This window comes from Pungitius pungitius, chromosome 15 (assembly GCF_949316345.1).
Source record: "Pungitius pungitius chromosome 15, fPunPun2.1, whole genome shotgun sequence".
NCBI lineage: Eukaryota > Metazoa > Chordata > Actinopteri > Perciformes > Gasterosteidae > Pungitius > Pungitius pungitius.
The window spans coordinates 17,238,506-17,254,958 of record NC_084914.1 but is presented as its reverse complement, the minus strand read 5'-3'; the positions used below and the strand labels follow the sequence as shown (position 1 = coordinate 17,254,958).

Below are 16,453 nucleotides of genomic sequence, written 5' to 3'. Positions count from 1 at the left end.
CAGTCTCCTCTGAAGACATGGGTTCAAATCCCACTTCTCACAATGACTGATGTTTCCCACTTGGTCAGGCACATTCACTGTATTTCTACAAGAAATAAAAAGCAGAAACGCATTTAATCTAAAAAAGTTAAGACATTATATACAATGTTAAATTTGTGATATAAGGACCAAACAAATGTTTGAAATTGTTACTTTTTTGAGTGTTTTACATTCAGGATGGCCGAGCGGTCTAAGGCGCTGCGTTTAGGCCGCAGTCTCCTCTGAAGGCGTGGGTTCAAATCCCACTTCTGACAATGACTGATGTTTCCCACTTGGTCAGGCACATTCACTGTATTTCTACAAGAAATAAAAAGCAGAAACGCATTTAATCTAAAAAAGTTAAGACATTATATACAATGTTAAATTTGTGATATAAGGACCAAACAAATGTTTGAAATTGTTGCTTTTTTTGAGTGTTTTTCAGTCAGGATGGCCGAGCGGTCTAAGGCGCTGCGTTTAGGCCGCAGTCTCCTCTGGAGTCGTGGGTTCAAATCCAACTTCTGACAATGACTGATGTTGTTCACTGGCTCAGTCACATTGACCGTATTTCTACATGAAGTGAAAAGCAGAAACGCATTTAATCTAAACAAGTTAAGACATATACAATGTTAAATTTGTGATATAAGGACCAAACAAATGTTTGAAATTGTTGCTTTTTTTGAGTGTTTTTCAGTCAGGATGGCCGAGCGGTCTAAGGCGCTGCGTTTAGGCCGCAGTCTCCTCTGGAGGCGTGGGTTCAAATCCCACTTCTGACAATGACTGATGTTGTTCACTGGCTCAGTCACATTTACCGTATTTCTACATGAAGTGAAAAGCAGTAATGCATTTTGTGTAAAGAAGTTGAGACACCATATTCCAGGTAAGATGTGTTATCTAAGGACAAAAGAAACATTTAGTAATTGTTGCTACTTTTATTACATTTTAATCAGGATGGCCTTGCCGTCTAGGGCCCTGTGTTTAGGCCGCAGTCTCCTCTGAAGACATGGGTTCAAATCCCACTTCTCACAATGACTGATGTTTCCCACTTGGTCAGGCACATTCACTGTATTTCTACATTAAATAAAAAGTAGCAAGGCATTTCATGTAAAAAGGTTGAGACACAATATTCCATGTTACATTTTTGATCGGGCAACCAGACAAATGTTTAAAATTGTTGGCTTCTTTCAGAGTTTTTCAGTCAGGATGGCCGAGCGGTCTAAGGCGCTGCGTTTAGGCCGCAGTCTCCTCTGGAGGCGTGGGTTCAAATCCCACTTCTGACAATGACTGATGTTGTTCACTGGCTCAGTCACATTTACCGTATTTCTACATGAAGTGAAAAGCAGTAATGCATTTTGTCTAAAGAAGTTGAGACACCATATTCCAGGTGAGATGTGTTATCTAAGGACAAATGAAACATTTAGTAATTGTTGCTACTTTTATTACATTTTAATCAGAATGGCCGAGCGGTCTAAGGCCCTGTGTTTAGGCCGCAGTCTCCTCTGAAGACATGGGTTCAAATCCCACTTCTCACAATGACTGATGTTTCCCAGTTGGTCAGGCACATTCACTGTATTTCTACATTAAATAAAAAGTAGCAAGGCATTTCATGTAAAAAGGTTGAGACACAATATTCCATGTTACATTTTTGATCGGGCAACAAATGTTTAAAATTGTTGGCTTCTTGTAGAGTTTTTGAACCAGACAAATGTTTAAAATTGTTGGCTTCTTTTAGAGTTTTTCAGTCAGGATGGCCGAGCGGTCTAAGGCGCTGCGTTTAGGCCGCAGTCTCCTCTGGAGTCGTGGGTTCAAATCCCACTTCTGACAATGACTGATGTTGTTCACTGGCTCAGTCACATTTACCGTATTTCTACATGAAGTGAAAAGCAGTAATGCATTTTGTGTAAAGAAGTTGAGACACCATATTCCAGGTAAGATGTGTTATCTAAGGACAAAAGAAACATTTAGTAATTGTTGCTACTTTTATTACATTTTAATCAGGATGGCCTTGCCGTCTAGGGCCCTGTGTTTAGGCCGCAGTCTCCTCTGAAGACATGGGTTCAAATCCCACTTCTCACAATGACTGATGTTTCCCACTTGGTCAGGCACATTCACTGTATTTCTACATTAAATAAAAAGTAGCAAGGCATTTCATGTAAAAAGGTTGAGACACAATATTCCATGTTACATTTTTGATCGGGCAACCAGACAAATGTTTAAAATTGTTGGCTTCTTTCAGAGTTTTTCAGTCAGGATGGCCGAGCGGTCTAAGGCGCTGCGTTTAGGCCGCAGTCTCCTCTGGAGGCGTGGGTTCAAATCCCACTTCTGACAATGACTGATGTTGTTCACTGGCTCAGTCATATTTACCCTATTTCTACATGAAGTGAAAAGCAGTAATGCATTTTGTGTAAAGAAGTTGAGACACCATATTCCAGGTGAGATGTGTTATCTAAGGACAAAAGAAACATTTAGTAATTGTTGCTACTTTTAATACATTTTAATCAGGATGGCCTTGCCGTCTAAGGCCCTGTGTTTAGGCCGCAGTCTCCTCTGAAGACATGGGTTCAAATCCCACTTCTCACAATGACTGATGTTTCCCACTTGGTCAGGCACATTCACTGTATTTCTACATTAAATAAAAAGTAGCAAGGCATTTCATGCATTTCAGGCCCTGTGTTTAGGCCGCAGTCTCCTCTGAAGACATGGGTTCAAATCCCACTTCTCACAATGACTGATGTTTCCCAGTTGGTCAGGCACATTCACTGTATTTCTACATTAAATAAAAAGTAGCAAGGCATTTCATGTAAAAAGGTTGAGACACAATATTCCATGTTACATTTTTGATCGGGCAACAAATGTTTAAAATTGTTGGCTTCTTGTAGAGTTTTTGAACCAGACAAATGTTTAAAATTGTTGGCTTCTTTTAGAGTTTTTCAGTCAGGATGGCCGAGCGGTCTAAGGCGCTGCGTTTAGGCCGCAGTCTCCTCTGGAGTCGTGGGTTCAAATCCCACTTCTGACAATGACTGATGTTGTTCACTGGCTCAGTCACATTTACCGTATTTCTACATGAAGTGAAAAGCAGTAATGCATTTTGTGTAAAGAAGTTGAGACACCATATTCCAGGTAAGATGTGTTATCTAAGGACAAAAGAAACATTTAGTAATTGTTGCTACTTTTATTACATTTTAATCAGGATGGCCTTGCCGTCTAGGGCCCTGTGTTTAGGCCGCAGTCTCCTCTGAAGACATGGGTTCAAATCCCACTTCTCACAATGACTGATGTTTCCCACTTGGTCAGGCACATTCACTGTATTTCTACAAGAAATAAAAAGCAGAAACGCATTTAATCTAAAAAAGTTAAGACATTATATACAATGTTAAATTTGTGATATAAGGACCAAACAAATGTTTGAAATTGTTACTTTTTTGAGTGTTTTACATTCAGGATGGCCGAGCGGTCTAAGGCGCTGCGTTTAGGCCGCAGTCTCCTCTGAGGGCGTGGGTTTCACTTCATGTAGAAATACGGTCAATGTGACTGAGCCAGTGAACAACATCAGTCATTGTCAGAAGTTGGATTTGAACCCACGACTCCAGAGGAGACTGCGGCCTAAACGCAGCGCCTTAGACCGCTCGGCCATCCTGACTGAAAAACACTCAAAAAAAGCAACAATTTCAAACATTTGTTTGGTCCTTATATCACAAATTTAACATTGTATATAATGTCTTAACTTTTTTAGATTAAATGCGTTTCTGCTTTTTATTTCTTGTAGAAATACAGTGAATGTGCCTGACCAAGTGGGAAACATCAGTCATTGTCAGAAGTGGGATTTGAACCCACGCCTTCAGAGGAGACTGCGGCCTAAACGCAGCGCCTTAGACCGCTCGGCCATCCTGAATGTAAAATACTCAAAAAAGTAACAATTTCAAACATTTGTTTGGTCCTTATATCACAAATTTAACATTGTATATAATGTCTTAACTTTTTTAGATTAAATGCGTTTCTGCTTTTTATTTCTTGTAGAAATACAGTGAATGTGCCTGACCAAGTGGGAAACATCAGTCATTGTCAGAAGTGGGATTTGAACCCACGCCTTCAGAGGAGACTGCGGCCTAAACGCAGCGCCTTAGACCGCTCGGCCATCCTGAATGTAAAATACTCAAAAAAGTAACAATTTCAAACATTTGTTTGGTCCTTATATCACAAATTTAACATTGTATATAATGTCTTAACTTTTTTAGATTAAATGCGTTTCTGCTTTTTATTTCTTGTAGAAATACAGTGAATGTGCCTGACCAAGTGGGAAACATCAGTCATTGTGAGAAGTGGGATTTGAACCCATGTCTTCAGAGGAGACTGCGGCCTAAACACAGGGCCTTAGACGGCAAGGCCATCCTGATTAAAATGTAATAAAAGTAGCAACAATTACTAAATGTTTCATTTGTCCTTAGATAACACATCTTACCTGGAATATGGTGTCTCAACTTCTTGACAAAAATGCATTACTGCTTTTCACTGAATGTAGAAATACGGTAAATGTGACTGAGCCAGTGAACATCAGTCATTGTCAGAAGTGGGATTTGAACCCACGCCTCCAGAGGAGACTGCGGCCTAAACGCAGCGCCTTAGACCGCTCGGCCATCCTGACTGAAAAACACTCAAAAAAAGCAACAATTTCAAACATTTGTTTGGTCCTTATATCTTAAATTTAACATTGTATATAATGTCTTAACTTTTTTAGATTAAATGCGTTTCTGCTTTTTATTTCTTGTAGAAATACAGTGAATGTGCCTGACCAAGTGGGAAACATCAGTCATTGTCAGAAGTGGGATTTGAACCCACGCCTTCAGAGGAGACTGCGGCCTAAACACAGGGCCTTAGACGGCAAGGCCATCCTGATTAAAATGTAATAAAAGTAGCAACAATTACTAAATGTTTCATTTGTCCTTAGATAACACATCTTACCTGGAATATGGTGTCTCAACTTCTTGACAAAAATGCATTACTGCTTTTCACTTCATGTAGAAATACGGTAAATGTGACTGAGCCAGTGAACATCAGTCATTGTCAGAAGTGGGATTTGAACCCACGCCTCCAGAGGAGACTGCGGCCTAAACGCAGCGCCTTAGACCGCTCGGCCATCCTGACTGAAAAACACTCAAAAAAAGCAACAATTTCAAACATTTGTTTGGTCCTTATATCTTAAATTTAACATTGTATATAATGTCTTAACTTTTTTAGATTAAATGCGTTTCTGCTTTTTATTTCTTGTAGAAATACAGTGAATGTGCCTGACCAAGTGGGAAACATCAGTCATTGTCAGAAGTGGGATTTTCTACATGAAGTGAAAAGCAGTAATGCATTTTGTGTAAAGAAGTTGAGACACCATATTCCAGGTGAGATGTGTTATCTAAGGACAAAAGAAACATTTAGTAATTGTTGCTACTTTTAATACATTTTAATCAGAATGGCCGAGCGGTCTAAGGCCCTGTGTTTAGGCCGCAGTCTCCTCTGAAGACATGGGTTCAAATCCCACTTCTCACAATGACTGATGTTTCCCAGTTGGTCAGGCACATTCACTGTATTTCTACATTAAATAAAAAGTAGCAAGGCATTTCATGTAAAAAGGTTGAGACACAATATTCCATGTTACATTTTTGATCGGGCAACAAATGTTTAAAATTGTTGGCTTCTTGTAGAGTTTTTGAACCAGACAAATGTTTAAAATTGTTGGCTTCTTTTAGAGTTTTTCAGTCAGGATGGCCGAGCGGTCTAAGGCGCTGCGTTTAGGCCGCAGTCTCCTCTGGAGTCGTGGGTTCAAATCCCACTTCTGACAATGACTGATGTTGTTCACTGGCTCAGTCACATTTACCGTATTTCTACATGAAGTGAAAAGCAGTAATGCATTTTGTGTAAAGAAGTTGAGACACCATATTCCAGGTAAGATGTGTTATCTAAGGACAAAAGAAACATTTAGTAATTGTTGCTACTTTTATTACATTTTAATCAGGATGGCCTTGCCGTCTAGGGCCCTGTGTTTAGGCCGCAGTCTCCTCTGAAGACATGGGTTCAAATCCCACTTCTCACAATGACTGATGTTTCCCACTTGGTCAGGCACATTCACTGTATTTCTACATTAAATAAAAAGTAGCAAGGCATTTCATGTAAAAAGGTTGAGACACAATATTCCATGTTACATTTTTGATCGGGCAACCAGACAAATGTTTAAAATTGTTGGCTTCTTTCAGAGTTTTTCAGTCAGGATGGCCGAGCGGTCTAAGGCGCTGCGTTTAGGCCGCAGTCTCCTCTGGAGGCGTGGGTTCAAATCCCACTTCTGACAATGACTGATGTTGTTCACTGGCTCAGTCATATTTACCCTATTTCTACATGAAGTGAAAAGCAGTAATGCATTTTGTGTAAAGAAGTTGAGACACCATATTCCAGGTGAGATGTGTTATCTAAGGACAAAAGAAACATTTAGTAATTGTTGCTACTTTTAATACATTTTAATCAGGATGGCCTTGCCGTCTAAGGCCCTGTGTTTAGGCCGCAGTCTCCTCTGAAGACATGGGTTCAAATCCCACTTCTCACAATGACTGATGTTTCCCACTTGGTCAGGCACATTCACTGTATTTCTACATTAAATAAAAAGTAGCAAGGCATTTCATGCATTTCAGGCCCTGTGTTTAGGCCGCAGTCTCCTCTGAAGACATGGGTTCAAATCCCACTTCTCACAATGACTGATGTTTCCCAGTTGGTCAGGCACATTCACTGTATTTCTACATTAAATAAAAAGTAGCAAGGCATTTCATGTAAAAAGGTTGAGACACAATATTCCATGTTACATTTTTGATCGGGCAACAAATGTTTAAAATTGTTGGCTTCTTGTAGAGTTTTTGAACCAGACAAATGTTTAAAATTGTTGGCTTCTTTTAGAGTTTTTCAGTCAGGATGGCCGAGCGGTCTAAGGCGCTGCGTTTAGGCCGCAGTCTCCTCTGGAGTCGTGGGTTCAAATCCCACTTCTGACAATGACTGATGTTGTTCACTGGCTCAGTCACATTTACCGTATTTCTACATGAAGTGAAAAGCAGTAATGCATTTTGTGTAAAGAAGTTGAGACACCATATTCCAGGTAAGATGTGTTATCTAAGGACAAAAGAAACATTTAGTAATTGTTGCTACTTTTATTACATTTTAATCAGGATGGCCTTGCCGTCTAGGGCCCTGTGTTTAGGCCGCAGTCTCCTCTGAAGACATGGGTTCAAATCCCACTTCTCACAATGACTGATGTTTCCCACTTGGTCAGGCACATTCACTGTATTTCTACATTAAATAAAAAGTAGCAAGGCATTTCATGTAAAAAGGTTGAGACACAATATTCCATGTTACATTTTTGATCGGGCAACAAATGTTTAAAATTGTTGGCTTCTTGTAGAGTTTTTGAACCAGACAAATGTTTAAAATTGTTGGCTTCTTTTAGAGTTTTTCAGTCAGGATGGCCGAGCGGTCTAAGGCGCTGCGTTTAGGCCGCAGTCTCCTCTGGAGTCGTGGGTTCAAATCCCACTTCTGACAATGACTGATGTTGTTCACTGGCTCAGTCACATTTACCGTATTTCTACATGAAGTGAAAAGCAGTAATGCATTTTGTGTAAAGAAGTTGAGACACCATATTCCAGGTAAGATGTGTTATCTAAGGACAAAAGAAACATTTAGTAATTGTTGCTACTTTTATTACATTTTAATCAGGATGGCCTTGCCGTCTAGGGCCCTGTGTTTAGGCCGCAGTCTCCTCTGAAGACATGGGTTCAAATCCCACTTCTCACAATGACTGATGTTTCCCACTTGGTCAGGCACATTCACTGTATTTCTACATTAAATAAAAAGTAGCAAGGCATTTCATGTAAAAAGGTTGAGACACAATATTCCATGTTACATTTTTGATCGGGCAACCAGACAAATGTTTAAAATTGTTGGCTTCTTTCAGAGTTTTTCAGTCAGGATGGCCGAGCGGTCTAAGGCGCTGCGTTTAGGCCGCAGTCTCCTCTGGAGGCGTGGGTTCAAATCCCACTTCTGACAATGACTGATGTTGTTCACTGGCTCAGTCACATTTACCGTATTTCTACATGAAGTGAAAAGCAGTAATGCATTTTGTCTAAAGAAGTTGAGACACCATATTCCAGGTGAGATGTGTTATCTAAGGACAAATGAAACATTTAGTAATTGTTGCTACTTTTATTACATTTTAATCAGGATGGCCGAGCGGTCTAAGGCCCTGTGTTTAGGCCGCAGTCTCCTCTGAAGACATGGGTTCAAATCCCACTTCTCACAATGACTGATGTTTCCCAGTTGGTCAGGCACATTCACTGTATTTCTACATTAAATAAAAAGTAGCAAGGCATTTCATGTAAAAAGGTTGAGACACAATATTCCATGTTACATTTTTGATCGGGCAACAAATGTTTAAAATTGGTGGCTTCTTGTAGAGTTTTTGAACCAGACAAATGTTTAAAATTGTTGGCTTCTTTTAGAGTTTTTCAGTCAGGATGGCCGAGCGGTCTAAGGCGCTGCGTTTAGGCCGCAGTCTCCTCTGGAGTCGTGGGTTCAAATCCCACTTCTGACAATGACTGATGTTGTTCACTGGCTCAGTCACATTTACCGTATTTCTACATGAAGTGAAAAGCAGTAATGCATTTTGTGTAAAGAAGTTGAGACACCATATTCCAGGTAAGATGTGTTATCTAAGGACAAAAGAAACATTTAGTAATTGTTGCTACTTTTATTACATTTTAATCAGGATGGCCTTGCCGTCTAGGGCCCTGTGTTTAGGCCGCAGTCTCCTCTGAAGACATGGGTTCAAATCCCACTTCTCACAATGACTGATGTTTCCCACTTGGTCAGGCACATTCACTGTATTTCTACATTAAATAAAAAGTAGCAAGGCATTTCATGTAAAAAGGTTGAGACACAATATTCCATGTTACATTTTTGATCGGGCAACCAGACAAATGTTTAAAATTGTTGGCTTCTTTCAGAGTTTTTCAGTCAGGATGGCCGAGCGGTCTAAGGCGCTGCGTTTAGGCCGCAGTCTCCTCTGGAGGCGTGGGTTCAAATCCCACTTCTGACAATGACTGATGTTGTTCACTGGCTCAGTCATATTTACCCTATTTCTACATGAAGTGAAAAGCAGTAATGCATTTTGTGTAAAGAAGTTGAGACACCATATTCCAGGTGAGATGTGTTATCTAAGGACAAAAGAAACATTTAGTAATTGTTGCTACTTTTAATACATTTTAATCAGGATGGCCTTGCCGTCTAAGGCCCTGTGTTTAGGCCGCAGTCTCCTCTGAAGACATGGGTTCAAATCCCACTTCTCACAATGACTGATGTTTCCCACTTGGTCAGGCACATTCACTGTATTTCTACATTAAATAAAAAGTAGCAAGGCATTTCATGCATTTCAGGCCCTGTGTTTAGGCCGCAGTCTCCTCTGAAGACATGGGTTCAAATCCCACTTCTCACAATGACTGATGTTTCCCAGTTGGTCAGGCACATTCACTGTATTTCTACATTAAATAAAAAGTAGCAAGGCATTTCATGTAAAAAGGTTGAGACACAATATTCCATGTTACATTTTTGATCGGGCAACAAATGTTTAAAATTGTTGGCTTCTTGTAGAGTTTTTGAACCAGACAAATGTTTAAAATTGTTGGCTTCTTTTAGAGTTTTTCAGTCAGGATGGCCGAGCGGTCTAAGGCGCTGCGTTTAGGCCGCAGTCTCCTCTGGAGTCGTGGGTTCAAATCCCACTTCTGACAATGACTGATGTTGTTCACTGGCTCAGTCACATTTACCGTATTTCTACATGAAGTGAAAAGCAGTAATGCATTTTGTGTAAAGAAGTTGAGACACCATATTCCAGGTAAGATGTGTTATCTAAGGACAAAAGAAACATTTAGTAATTGTTGCTACTTTTATTACATTTTAATCAGGATGGCCTTGCCGTCTAGGGCCCTGTGTTTAGGCCGCAGTCTCCTCTGAAGACATGGGTTCAAATCCCACTTCTCACAATGACTGATGTTTCCCACTTGGTCAGGCACATTCACTGTATTTCTACATTAAATAAAAAGTAGCAAGGCATTTCATGTAAAAAGGTTGAGACACAATATTCCATGTTACATTTTTGATCGGGCAACAAATGTTTAAAATTGTTGGCTTCTTGTAGAGTTTTTGAACCAGACAAATGTTTAAAATTGTTGGCTTCTTTTAGAGTTTTTCAGTCAGGATGGCCGAGCGGTCTAAGGCGCTGCGTTTAGGCCGCAGTCTCCTCTGGAGTCGTGGGTTCAAATCCCACTTCTGACAATGACTGATGTTGTTCACTGGCTCAGTCACATTTACCGTATTTCTACATGAAGTGAAAAGCAGTAATGCATTTTGTGTAAAGAAGTTGAGACACCATATTCCAGGTAAGATGTGTTATCTAAGGACAAAAGAAACATTTAGTAATTGTTGCTACTTTTATTACATTTTAATCAGGATGGCCTTGCCGTCTAGGGCCCTGTGTTTAGGCCGCAGTCTCCTCTGAAGACATGGGTTCAAATCCCACTTCTCACAATGACTGATGTTTCCCACTTGGTCAGGCACATTCACTGTATTTCTACATTAAATAAAAAGTAGCAAGGCATTTCATGTAAAAAGGTTGAGACACAATATTCCATGTTACATTTTTGATCGGGCAACCAGACAAATGTTTAAAATTGTTGGCTTCTTTCAGAGTTTTTCAGTCAGGATGGCCGAGCGGTCTAAGGCGCTGCGTTTAGGCCGCAGTCTCCTCTGGAGGCGTGGGTTCAAATCCCACTTCTGACAATGACTGATGTTGTTCACTGGCTCAGTCACATTTACCGTATTTCTACATGAAGTGAAAAGCAGTAATGCATTTTGTCTAAAGAAGTTGAGACACCATATTCCAGGTGAGATGTGTTATCTAAGGACAAATGAAACATTTAGTAATTGTTGCTACTTTTATTACATTTTAATCAGGATGGCCGAGCGGTCTAAGGCCCTGTGTTTAGGCCGCAGTCTCCTCTGAAGACATGGGTTCAAATCCCACTTCTCACAATGACTGATGTTTCCCAGTTGGTCAGGCACATTCACTGTATTTCTACATTAAATAAAAAGTAGCAAGGCATTTCATGTAAAAAGGTTGAGACACAATATTCCATGTTACATTTTTGATCGGGCAACAAATGTTTAAAATTGTTGGCTTCTTGTAGAGTTTTTGAACCAGACAAATGTTTAAAATTGTTGGCTTCTTTTAGAGTTTTTCAGTCAGGATGGCCGAGCGGTCTAAGGCGCTGCGTTTAGGCCGCAGTCTCCTCTGGAGTCGTGGGTTCAAATCCCACTTCTGACAATGACTGATGTTGTTCACTGGCTCAGTCACATTTACCGTATTTCTACATGAAGTGAAAAGCAGTAATGCATTTTGTGTAAAGAAGTTGAGACACCATATTCCAGGTAAGATGTGTTATCTAAGGACAAAAGAAACATTTAGTAATTGTTGCTACTTTTATTACATTTTAATCAGGATGGCCTTGCCGTCTAGGGCCCTGTGTTTAGGCCGCAGTCTCCTCTGAAGACATGGGTTCAAATCCCACTTCTCACAATGACTGATGTTTCCCACTTGGTCAGGCACATTCACTGTATTTCTACATTAAATAAAAAGTAGCAAGGCATTTCATGTAAAAAGGTTGAGACACAATATTCCATGTTACATTTTTGATCGGGCAACAAATGTTTAAAATTGTTGGCTTCTTGTAGAGTTTTTGAACCAGACAAATGTTTAAAATTGTTGGCTTCTTTTAGAGTTTTTCAGTCAGGATGGCCGAGCGGTCTAAGGCGCTGCGTTTAGGCCGCAGTCTCCTCTGGAGTCGTGGGTTCAAATCCCACTTCTGACAATGACTGATGTTGTTCACTGGCTCAGTCACATTTACCGTATTTCTACATGAAGTGAAAAGCAGTAATGCATTTTGTGTAAAGAAGTTGAGACACCATATTCCAGGTAAGATGTGTTATCTAAGGACAAAAGAAACATTTAGTAATTGTTGCTACTTTTATTACATTTTAATCAGGATGGCCTTGCCGTCTAGGGCCCTGTGTTTAGGCCGCAGTCTCCTCTGAAGACATGGGTTCAAATCCCACTTCTCACAATGACTGATGTTTCCCACTTGGTCAGGCACATTCACTGTATTTCTACATTAAATAAAAAGTAGCAAGGCATTTCATGTAAAAAGGTTGAGACACAATATTCCATGTTACATTTTTGATCGGGCAACCAGACAAATGTTTAAAATTGTTGGCTTCTTTCAGAGTTTTTCAGTCAGGATGGCCGAGCGGTCTAAGGCGCTGCGTTTAGGCCGCAGTCTCCTCTGGAGGCGTGGGTTCAAATCCCACTTCTGACAATGACTGATGTTGTTCACTGGCTCAGTCACATTTACCGTATTTCTACATGAAGTGAAAAGCAGTAATGCATTTTGTCTAAAGAAGTTGAGACACCATATTCCAGGTGAGATGTGTTATCTAAGGACAAATGAAACATTTAGTAATTGTTGCTACTTTTATTACATTTTAATCAGGATGGCCGAGCGGTCTAAGGCCCTGTGTTTAGGCCGCAGTCTCCTCTGAAGACATGGGTTCAAATCCCACTTCTCACAATGACTGATGTTTCCCAGTTGGTCAGGCACATTCACTGTATTTCTACATTAAATAAAAAGTAGCAAGGCATTTCATGTAAAAAGGTTGAGACACAATATTCCATGTTACATTTTTGATCGGGCAACAAATGTTTAAAATTGGTGGCTTCTTGTAGAGTTTTTGAACCAGACAAATGTTTAAAATTGTTGGCTTCTTTTAGAGTTTTTCAGTCAGGATGGCCGAGCGGTCTAAGGCGCTGCGTTTAGGCCGCAGTCTCCTCTGGAGTCGTGGGTTCAAATCCCACTTCTGACAATGACTGATGTTGTTCACTGGCTCAGTCACATTTACCGTATTTCTACATGAAGTGAAAAGCAGTAATGCATTTTGTGTAAAGAAGTTGAGACACCATATTCCAGGTAAGATGTGTTATCTAAGGACAAAAGAAACATTTAGTAATTGTTGCTACTTTTATTACATTTTAATCAGGATGGCCTTGCCGTCTAGGGCCCTGTGTTTAGGCCGCAGTCTCCTCTGAAGACATGGGTTCAAATCCCACTTCTCACAATGACTGATGTTTCCCACTTGGTCAGGCACATTCACTGTATTTCTACATTAAATAAAAAGTAGCAAGGCATTTCATGTAAAAAGGTTGAGACACAATATTCCATGTTACATTTTTGATCGGGCAACCAGACAAATGTTTAAAATTGTTGGCTTCTTTCAGAGTTTTTCAGTCAGGATGGCCGAGCGGTCTAAGGCGCTGCGTTTAGGCCGCAGTCTCCTCTGGAGGCGTGGGTTCAAATCCCACTTCTGACAATGACTGATGTTGTTCACTGGCTCAGTCATATTTACCCTATTTCTACATGAAGTGAAAAGCAGTAATGCATTTTGTGTAAAGAAGTTGAGACACCATATTCCAGGTGAGATGTGTTATCTAAGGACAAAAGAAACATTTAGTAATTGTTGCTACTTTTAATACATTTTAATCAGGATGGCCTTGCCGTCTAAGGCCCTGTGTTTAGGCCGCAGTCTCCTCTGAAGACATGGGTTCAAATCCCACTTCTCACAATGACTGATGTTTCCCACTTGGTCAGGCACATTCACTGTATTTCTACATTAAATAAAAAGTAGCAAGGCATTTCATGCATTTCAGGCCCTGTGTTTAGGCCGCAGTCTCCTCTGAAGACATGGGTTCAAATCCCACTTCTCACAATGACTGATGTTTCCCAGTTGGTCAGGCACATTCACTGTATTTCTACATTAAATAAAAAGTAGCAAGGCATTTCATGTAAAAAGGTTGAGACACAATATTCCATGTTACATTTTTGATCGGGCAACAAATGTTTAAAATTGTTGGCTTCTTGTAGAGTTTTTGAACCAGACAAATGTTTAAAATTGTTGGCTTCTTTTAGAGTTTTTCAGTCAGGATGGCCGAGCGGTCTAAGGCGCTGCGTTTAGGCCGCAGTCTCCTCTGGAGTCGTGGGTTCAAATCCCACTTCTGACAATGACTGATGTTGTTCACTGGCTCAGTCACATTTACCGTATTTCTACATGAAGTGAAAAGCAGTAATGCATTTTGTGTAAAGAAGTTGAGACACCATATTCCAGGTAAGATGTGTTATCTAAGGACAAAAGAAACATTTAGTAATTGTTGCTACTTTTATTACATTTTAATCAGGATGGCCTTGCCGTCTAGGGCCCTGTGTTTAGGCCGCAGTCTCCTCTGAAGACATGGGTTCAAATCCCACTTCTCACAATGACTGATGTTTCCCACTTGGTCAGGCACATTCACTGTATTTCTACATTAAATAAAAAGTAGCAAGGCATTTCATGTAAAAAGGTTGAGACACAATATTCCATGTTACATTTTTGATCGGGCAACAAATGTTTAAAATTGTTGGCTTCTTGTAGAGTTTTTGAACCAGACAAATGTTTAAAATTGTTGGCTTCTTTTAGAGTTTTTCAGTCAGGATGGCCGAGCGGTCTAAGGCGCTGCGTTTAGGCCGCAGTCTCCTCTGGAGTCGTGGGTTCAAATCCCACTTCTGACAATGACTGATGTTGTTCACTGGCTCAGTCACATTTACCGTATTTCTACATGAAGTGAAAAGCAGTAATGCATTTTGTGTAAAGAAGTTGAGACACCATATTCCAGGTAAGATGTGTTATCTAAGGACAAAAGAAACATTTAGTAATTGTTGCTACTTTTATTACATTTTAATCAGGATGGCCTTGCCGTCTAGGGCCCTGTGTTTAGGCCGCAGTCTCCTCTGAAGACATGGGTTCAAATCCCACTTCTCACAATGACTGATGTTTCCCACTTGGTCAGGCACATTCACTGTATTTCTACATTAAATAAAAAGTAGCAAGGCATTTCATGTAAAAAGGTTGAGACACAATATTCCATGTTACATTTTTGATCGGGCAACCAGACAAATGTTTAAAATTGTTGGCTTCTTTCAGAGTTTTTCAGTCAGGATGGCCGAGCGGTCTAAGGCGCTGCGTTTAGGCCGCAGTCTCCTCTGGAGGCGTGGGTTCAAATCCCACTTCTGACAATGACTGATGTTGTTCACTGGCTCAGTCACATTTACCGTATTTCTACATGAAGTGAAAAGCAGTAATGCATTTTGTCTAAAGAAGTTGAGACACCATATTCCAGGTGAGATGTGTTATCTAAGGACAAATGAAACATTTAGTAATTGTTGCTACTTTTATTACATTTTAATCAGGATGGCCGAGCGGTCTAAGGCCCTGTGTTTAGGCCGCAGTCTCCTCTGAAGACATGGGTTCAAATCCCACTTCTCACAATGACTGATGTTTCCCAGTTGGTCAGGCACATTCACTGTATTTCTACATTAAATAAAAAGTAGCAAGGCATTTCATGTAAAAAGGTTGAGACACAATATTCCATGTTACATTTTTGATCGGGCAACAAATGTTTAAAATTGTTGGCTTCTTGTAGAGTTTTTGAACCAGACAAATGTTTAAAATTGTTGGCTTCTTTTAGAGTTTTTCAGTCAGGATGGCCGAGCGGTCTAAGGCGCTGCGTTTAGGCCGCAGTCTCCTCTGGAGTCGTGGGTTCAAATCCCACTTCTGACAATGACTGATGTTGTTCACTGGCTCAGTCACATTTACCGTATTTCTACATGAAGTGAAAAGCAGTAATGCATTTTGTGTAAAGAAGTTGAGACACCATATTCCAGGTAAGATGTGTTATCTAAGGACAAAAGAAACATTTAGTAATTGTTGCTACTTTTATTACATTTTAATCAGGATGGCCTTGCCGTCTAGGGCCCTGTGTTTAGGCCGCAGTCTCCTCTGAAGACATGGGTTCAAATCCCACTTCTCACAATGACTGATGTTTCCCACTTGGTCAGGCACATTCACTGTATTTCTACATTAAATAAAAAGTAGCAAGGCATTTCATGTAAAAAGGTTGAGACACAATATTCCATGTTACATTTTTGATCGGGCAACAAATGTTTAAAATTGTTGGCTTCTTGTAGAGTTTTTGAACCAGACAAATGTTTAAAATTGTTGGCTTCTTTTAGAGTTTTTCAGTCAGGATGGCCGAGCGGTCTAAGGCGCTGCGTTTAGGCCGCAGTCTCCTCTGGAGTCGTGGGTTCAAATCCCACTTCTGACAATGACTGATGTTGTTCACTGGCTCAGTCACATTTACCGTATTTCTACATGAAGTGAAAAGCAGTAATGCATTTTGTGTAAAGAAGTTGAGACACCATATTCCAGGTAAGATGTGTTA

The 16,453-nt window shown here is 40.2% G+C and overlaps 27 non-coding genes across 27 annotated transcripts; 25 read left to right on the top strand and 2 right to left on the bottom strand.

The window, feature by feature from the left end:
* Positions 1-711: 711 nt before the first annotated feature.
* On the top strand, positions 712-794 carry trnal-uag (transfer RNA leucine (anticodon UAG)). The gene has a single exon. It is a non-coding gene; the product is annotated as a tRNA-Leu (tRNA).
* Positions 795-1,215: 421 nt separating this feature from the next.
* trnal-uag (transfer RNA leucine (anticodon UAG)) lies at positions 1,216-1,298 on the top strand. The gene has a single exon. It is a non-coding gene; the product is annotated as a tRNA-Leu (tRNA).
* Positions 1,299-1,759: 461 nt separating this feature from the next.
* Positions 1,760-1,842, top strand: trnal-uag (transfer RNA leucine (anticodon UAG)). The gene has a single exon. It is a non-coding gene; the product is annotated as a tRNA-Leu (tRNA).
* Positions 1,843-2,263: 421 nt separating this feature from the next.
* Positions 2,264-2,346, top strand: trnal-uag (transfer RNA leucine (anticodon UAG)). The gene has a single exon. It is a non-coding gene; the product is annotated as a tRNA-Leu (tRNA).
* Positions 2,347-2,951: 605 nt separating this feature from the next.
* On the top strand, positions 2,952-3,034 carry trnal-uag (transfer RNA leucine (anticodon UAG)). The gene has a single exon. It is a non-coding gene; the product is annotated as a tRNA-Leu (tRNA).
* Positions 3,035-4,577: 1,543 nt separating this feature from the next.
* trnal-uag (transfer RNA leucine (anticodon UAG)) lies at positions 4,578-4,660 on the bottom strand. Its single transcript has one exon. It is a non-coding gene; the product is annotated as a tRNA-Leu (tRNA).
* A 417-nt stretch (positions 4,661-5,077) lies between these two features.
* trnal-uag (transfer RNA leucine (anticodon UAG)) lies at positions 5,078-5,160 on the bottom strand. Its single transcript has one exon. It is a non-coding gene; the product is annotated as a tRNA-Leu (tRNA).
* A 605-nt stretch (positions 5,161-5,765) lies between these two features.
* trnal-uag (transfer RNA leucine (anticodon UAG)) lies at positions 5,766-5,848 on the top strand. The gene has a single exon. It is a non-coding gene; the product is annotated as a tRNA-Leu (tRNA).
* A 421-nt stretch (positions 5,849-6,269) lies between these two features.
* trnal-uag (transfer RNA leucine (anticodon UAG)) lies at positions 6,270-6,352 on the top strand. Its single transcript has one exon. It is a non-coding gene; the product is annotated as a tRNA-Leu (tRNA).
* A 605-nt stretch (positions 6,353-6,957) lies between these two features.
* trnal-uag (transfer RNA leucine (anticodon UAG)) lies at positions 6,958-7,040 on the top strand. Its single transcript has one exon. It is a non-coding gene; the product is annotated as a tRNA-Leu (tRNA).
* A 461-nt stretch (positions 7,041-7,501) lies between these two features.
* Positions 7,502-7,584, top strand: trnal-uag (transfer RNA leucine (anticodon UAG)). The gene has a single exon. It is a non-coding gene; the product is annotated as a tRNA-Leu (tRNA).
* A 421-nt stretch (positions 7,585-8,005) lies between these two features.
* Positions 8,006-8,088, top strand: trnal-uag (transfer RNA leucine (anticodon UAG)). Its single transcript has one exon. It is a non-coding gene; the product is annotated as a tRNA-Leu (tRNA).
* Positions 8,089-8,549: 461 nt separating this feature from the next.
* Positions 8,550-8,632, top strand: trnal-uag (transfer RNA leucine (anticodon UAG)). The gene has a single exon. It is a non-coding gene; the product is annotated as a tRNA-Leu (tRNA).
* A 421-nt stretch (positions 8,633-9,053) lies between these two features.
* Positions 9,054-9,136, top strand: trnal-uag (transfer RNA leucine (anticodon UAG)). Its single transcript has one exon. It is a non-coding gene; the product is annotated as a tRNA-Leu (tRNA).
* A 605-nt stretch (positions 9,137-9,741) lies between these two features.
* On the top strand, positions 9,742-9,824 carry trnal-uag (transfer RNA leucine (anticodon UAG)). Its single transcript has one exon. It is a non-coding gene; the product is annotated as a tRNA-Leu (tRNA).
* A 461-nt stretch (positions 9,825-10,285) lies between these two features.
* On the top strand, positions 10,286-10,368 carry trnal-uag (transfer RNA leucine (anticodon UAG)). The gene has a single exon. It is a non-coding gene; the product is annotated as a tRNA-Leu (tRNA).
* Positions 10,369-10,789: 421 nt separating this feature from the next.
* Positions 10,790-10,872, top strand: trnal-uag (transfer RNA leucine (anticodon UAG)). Its single transcript has one exon. It is a non-coding gene; the product is annotated as a tRNA-Leu (tRNA).
* A 461-nt stretch (positions 10,873-11,333) lies between these two features.
* trnal-uag (transfer RNA leucine (anticodon UAG)) lies at positions 11,334-11,416 on the top strand. The gene has a single exon. It is a non-coding gene; the product is annotated as a tRNA-Leu (tRNA).
* A 461-nt stretch (positions 11,417-11,877) lies between these two features.
* On the top strand, positions 11,878-11,960 carry trnal-uag (transfer RNA leucine (anticodon UAG)). The gene has a single exon. It is a non-coding gene; the product is annotated as a tRNA-Leu (tRNA).
* A 421-nt stretch (positions 11,961-12,381) lies between these two features.
* On the top strand, positions 12,382-12,464 carry trnal-uag (transfer RNA leucine (anticodon UAG)). Its single transcript has one exon. It is a non-coding gene; the product is annotated as a tRNA-Leu (tRNA).
* A 461-nt stretch (positions 12,465-12,925) lies between these two features.
* Positions 12,926-13,008, top strand: trnal-uag (transfer RNA leucine (anticodon UAG)). Its single transcript has one exon. It is a non-coding gene; the product is annotated as a tRNA-Leu (tRNA).
* A 421-nt stretch (positions 13,009-13,429) lies between these two features.
* Positions 13,430-13,512, top strand: trnal-uag (transfer RNA leucine (anticodon UAG)). The gene has a single exon. It is a non-coding gene; the product is annotated as a tRNA-Leu (tRNA).
* A 605-nt stretch (positions 13,513-14,117) lies between these two features.
* Positions 14,118-14,200, top strand: trnal-uag (transfer RNA leucine (anticodon UAG)). Its single transcript has one exon. It is a non-coding gene; the product is annotated as a tRNA-Leu (tRNA).
* Positions 14,201-14,661: 461 nt separating this feature from the next.
* Positions 14,662-14,744, top strand: trnal-uag (transfer RNA leucine (anticodon UAG)). The gene has a single exon. It is a non-coding gene; the product is annotated as a tRNA-Leu (tRNA).
* Positions 14,745-15,165: 421 nt separating this feature from the next.
* trnal-uag (transfer RNA leucine (anticodon UAG)) lies at positions 15,166-15,248 on the top strand. The gene has a single exon. It is a non-coding gene; the product is annotated as a tRNA-Leu (tRNA).
* Positions 15,249-15,709: 461 nt separating this feature from the next.
* trnal-uag (transfer RNA leucine (anticodon UAG)) lies at positions 15,710-15,792 on the top strand. The gene has a single exon. It is a non-coding gene; the product is annotated as a tRNA-Leu (tRNA).
* A 461-nt stretch (positions 15,793-16,253) lies between these two features.
* Positions 16,254-16,336, top strand: trnal-uag (transfer RNA leucine (anticodon UAG)). Its single transcript has one exon. It is a non-coding gene; the product is annotated as a tRNA-Leu (tRNA).
* The last annotated feature ends 117 nt before the right edge of the window (positions 16,337-16,453 follow it).